The following is a 5,450-nucleotide window of genomic DNA, read 5'->3' on the forward strand; positions in this document are numbered from 1 at the left end:
GCATTCTAGAGGAATCAATACTGCAAGTTGGTATTTTCTGTGTACCTACTGCGTGCTAGGTTCTGCCTAGCTTGATAACCATACTTAGAAAAGCACTAGACACTCACTCTGGGAAAAGGAAAGAGGACAGCATCAACGTGGAAGTACAAGAAGGATTTAATCCAGTAGAAGAGAGATCAAACACTTTTAGGTGGAAGAAGCTATAATTGCCAAGTACCTCTATGTTTCAATGCTATCATTGTCACCACATGATAACATTGAAAGGATGTGCTTCTGCTCTTTGATGCTGCCGAGGAAGCATCGCTGAAGGCTCTCGTAACTCTGCCGTCATGTCTAAGTCCGAGTCTCCCAAGGAGCCAGAACAGCTGCGGAAGCTCTTCATCGGAGGGCTGAGCTTCGAAACAACCGACGAGAGTCTGAGGAGCCATTTTGAGCAATGGGGAACACTAACAGACTGTGTGGTAATGAGAGATCCAAACACCAAGAGATCCAGGGGCTTTGGGTTTGTCACATATGCCACTATGGAAGAAGTGGATGCTGCCATGAATGCAAGACCACACAAGGTGGATGGAAGAGTTGTGGAACCTAAGAGAGCTGTCTCAAGAGAAGATTCTCAGCGACCAGGTGCCCACTTAACTGTGAAAAAGATCTTTGTTGGTGGTATTAAAGAAGACACTGAAGAACATCACCTACGAGATTATTTTGAGCAGTATGGGAAGATTGAAGTGATAGAAATTATGACTGACAGAGGCAGTGGGAAAAAGAGGGGCTTTGCTTTTGTTACCTTTGATGACCATGACTCTGTGGATAAGATTGTTATTCAGAAATACCATACTGTGAATGGCCACAACTGTGAAGTAAGAAAGGCTCTGTCGAAGCAAGAGATGGCTAGTGCTTCATCCAGCCAGAGAGGTCGCAGTGGTTCTGGAAACTTTGGTGGTGGTCGTGGAGGCGGTTTTGGTGGCAATGACAATTTTGGTCGAGGAGGGAACTTCAGTGGTCGTGGTGGCTTTGGTGGCAGCCGTGGTGGTGGTGGATATGGTGGCAGTGGGGATGGCTATAATGGATTTGGCAATGATGGTGGTTATGGAGGAGGCGGCCCTGGTTACTCTGGAGGAAGCAGAGGCTATGGAAGGGGTGGACAGGGTTATGGAAACCAGGGCAGTGGCTATGGTGGGAGTGGCAGCTATGACAGCTATAACAACGGAGGAGGCAGAGACGGCTTTGGCGGTGGAAGCAATTTTGGAGGTGGTGGAAGCTACAATGATTTTGGCAATTACAACAATCAGTCTTCCAATTTTGGGCCGATGAAGGGAGGAATCTTTGGAGGCAGGAGCTCTGGCCCTTATGGTGGTGGAGGCCAGTACTTTGCTAAACCACGGAACCAAGGTGGCTATGGCGGTTCCAGCAGCAGCAGTAGCTATGGCAGTGGCAGGAGGTTCTAATTACATACAGCCAGGAAACATAGCTTAGCAGGAGAGGAGAGCCAGAGAAGTGACAGGGAAGCTACAGGTTACAACAGATTTGTGAACTCAGCCAAGCCCAGTGGTGGCAGGGCCTAGCTGCTACAAAGAAGACATGTTTTAGACAATACTCATGTGTGTGGGCAAAAACTCCAGGCCTGTATTTGTGACTAATTGTATAACAGGTTATTTTAGTTTCTGTTCTGTGGAAAGTGTAAAGCATTCCAACAAAAGGTTTGACTGTAGACATTTTTCACCCATGCTGTTGATTGCTAAATGTAATAGTCTGATCATGACGCTGAATAAATGTGTCTTTTTTTTTTTATGTGCTGTGTAAAGTTAGTCTATTCTGAAGCCATCTTGGTAAACTTCCCCAACAGTGTGAAGTTAGAATTCCTTCAGGGTGGTGCCAAGTTCCATTTGGAATTTATTTATGGTTGCATGGGTGGAGAAGCCATTGTCTTCAAAAACCTTGATGTCCTTAAACTGCCAGTTACTATTGTAACTTTTAATGAGTTTCACCATTGAAAGGGTCATCCAAGCAAGGTCACAATTTGGTTATAAAATGGTTGTTGGCACACCCTATGCAATATCAAAATTGAATGATGGTATCAGATAAAATAACAGATGGGAATGAAGCTTATGTATCCATTATCATGTGTACTCAATAAACGATTTAATTCTCTTGAAAAAAAAAAAAAAGAAAGGATGTGCTTGTCATATGGAAGAAAGGGTGAAATAGGCTGGAGTTAGTGATAGGTCAAAGTAAACATTTGCAAAATAAATAGTTGACCTTCTTCTGGGAGACATATAAGAGTGGAATTACTATTTCTATTACTTAATTCAATGCTTAAAAATACTAGAAGGCAAATATTAATATTACCATTGTGCATACATAACAATGGGTAAAAAATCGTATTTACTATAAGCAGGAAGTTATCGTGTGCATATGAAAGAAACAGACACCAAAATTTCTCCTAGTTACAGGATCCCATGTGGCATCCAAAAAGCTTCAAGTTAAGAATGTGGTCTTGGGCACTCTTTAACTAATAGTTGCATGGAGTTAAACACACACGTATTTAATTTAGGGAAGTTTTCTTTTATGATTTTGTTGAAGATTTTTCTGGCTCTTGGAACTGAGAATCTTTGCTCTCTTCTATTCCCATATTTCTTAAGTTTGGTTTTTCATTGTTTTACGAATTTCCTGGATATTTTGGGCTAGGAGCTCTTTACATCTTGTATTTTCTTTGAACACTGTCCTCCTGTGCCCTGATTTGGGCAGTCTTCATGTGTCTTTCCTTTGATAAACCTCCTGTGTCCCTGGTTATGGTATACCTCCTATGTCCCTGGTTATGAGAGAGGTGTGGACCAAAAAGGATATGAGACTCATGTAGATCAGGAATTCAAGGCCCATACCTAAACATGATAAAAGCAATCTACAACAAACCAGTAGCCAATATCAAAGTAAATGGTGAGAAGCTGGAAGCAATCCCTCTAAAATCAGGGACTAGACAAGGCTGTCCACTCTTGCCCTACCTATTCAACATTGTACTTGAAGTCCTAGCCAGAGCAATTAGACAGCAAAAGGAGATCAAGGGGATACAAATTGGAAAGGAAGAAGTCAAAATATCACTTTTTGCAGATGATATGATAGTATATATAAGTGACCCTACAAATTCTACCAGAGAACTCCTAAACCTGGTAAACAGCTTCGGTGAAGTAGCTGGATATAAAATTACCTCAAACAAGTCAATGGCCTTTCTGTACACAAAGAATAAACAGGCTGAGAAAGAAATTAGGGAAACAACACCCTTCTCAATAGTCACAACTAATATAAAATACCTTGGCATGACTCTAACTAAGGAAGTGAAAGATCTGTATGATAAAAACTTCAAGTCTCTGAAGAAAGAAATTAAAGAAGATCTCAGAAGATGGAAAGATCTCCCATGCTCATGGATTGGCAGGATCAACATTGTAAAAATGGCTATCTTGCCAAAAGCAATCTACAGATTCAATGCAATCCCCATCAAAATTCCAACTCAATTCTTCAACGAATTAGAAGGAGCAATTTGCAAATTCATCTGGAATAACAAAAAACCTAGGTTAGCAAAAACTCTTCTCAAGGATAAAAGAACCTCTGGTGGAATCACCATGCCTGACCTAAAGCTTTACTACAGAGCAATTGTGATAAAAACTGCATGGTACTGGTATAGAGACAGACAAGTAGACCAATGGAATAGAATTGAAGACCCAGAAATGAACCCACTCACCTATGGTCACTTGATCTTCGACAAGGGAGCTAAAACCATCCAGTGGAAGAAAGACAACATTTTCAACAATTGGTGCTGGCACAACTGGTTGTTATCGTGTAGAAGAATGCGAATCGATCCATACTTAGTACTGAGGTCAAATCTAAGTGGATCAAGGAACTTCACATAAAACCAGAGACACTGAAACTTATAGAGGAGCAAGTGGGGAAAAGCCTTGAAGATATGGGCACAGGGGAAAAATTCCTGAACAGAACAGCAATGGCTTGTACTGTAAGATCGAAAATTGACAAATGGGACCTAATGAAACTCCAAAGTTTCTGCAAGGCAAAAACACCATCAATAAGACAAAAAGACCACCAACAGATTGGGAAAGGATCTTTACCTATCCCAAATCGGATAGGGGACTAATATCCAACATATATAAAGAACTCAAGAAGGTGGACTTCAGAAAATCAAATAACCCCATTAAAAAATGGGGCTCAGAACTGAACAAAGAATTCTCACCTGAGGAATACAGAATGGCAGAGAAGCACCTGAAAAAATGTTCAACATCCTTAATCATCAGGGAAATGCAAATCAAAACAACCCTGAGATTCCACCTCACACCAGTCAGAATGGCTAAGATAAAAAATTCAGGTGACAGCAGATGCTGGCGTGGATGTGGAGAAAGAGGAACACTCCTCCATTGTTGGTGGGGTTGCAGGCTTGTACAACCACTCTGGAAATCAGCCTGGCGGTTCCTCAGAAAATTGGACATAGTACTACCGGAGGATCCCACAATACCTCTCCTGGGCATATATCCAGAAGATGCCCCAACTGGTAAGAAGGACACATGCTCCACTATGTTCATAGCAGCCTTATTTATAATAGCCAGAAGCTGGAAAGAACCCAGATGCCCCTCAACAGAGGAATGGATACAGAAAATGTGGTACATCTACACAATGGAGTACTACTCAGCTATTAAAAAGAATGAATTTATGAAATTCCTAGCCAAATGGATGGACCTGGAGGGCATCATCCTGAGTGAGGTAACACATTCACAAAGGAACTCACACAATATGTACTCACTGATAAGTGGATATTAGCCCCTAACCTAGGATACCCAAGATATAAGATACAATTTGCTAAACACATGAAACTCAAGAAGAATGAAGACTGAAGTGTGGACACTATGCCCCTCCTTAGAATTGGGAACAAAACACCCATGGAAGGAGTTACAGAGACAAAGTTTGGAGCTGAGATGAAAGGATGGACCATGTAGAGACTGCCATATCCAGGGATCCACCCCATAATCAGCATCCAAACGCTGACACCATTGCATACACTAGCAAGATTTTATTGAAAGGACCCAGATGTAGCTGTCTCTTGTGAGACTATGCCGGGGCCTAGCAAACACAGAAGTGGATGCTCACAGTCAGCTAATGGATGGATCACAGGGCTCCCAATGGAGGAGCTAGAGAAAGTAGCCAAGGAGCTAAAGGGATCTGCAACCCTATAGGTGGAACAACATTATGAACTAACCAGTACCCCGGAGCTCTTGACTCTAGCTGCATATGTATCAAAAGATGGCCTAGTCGGCCATCACTGGAAAGAGAGGCCCATTGGACATGCAAACTTTATATGCCCCAGTACAGGGGAACGCCAGGGCCAAAAAGGGGGAGTGGGTGGGTAGGGGAGTGGGGGTGGGTGGGTTTGGGGGACTTTTGGTATAGCATTG

The 5,450-nt window shown here is 42.3% G+C and overlaps 1 pseudogene; it reads left to right on the top strand.

Moving 5' to 3' along the window:
• Positions 272–2,153, top strand: Gm7729 (predicted gene 7729; annotated as a pseudogene).

This window comes from Mus musculus, chromosome 18 (assembly GCF_000001635.26).
Source record: "Mus musculus strain C57BL/6J chromosome 18, GRCm38.p6 C57BL/6J".
In the NCBI taxonomy this organism is placed as follows: domain Eukaryota; kingdom Metazoa; phylum Chordata; class Mammalia; order Rodentia; family Muridae; genus Mus; species Mus musculus.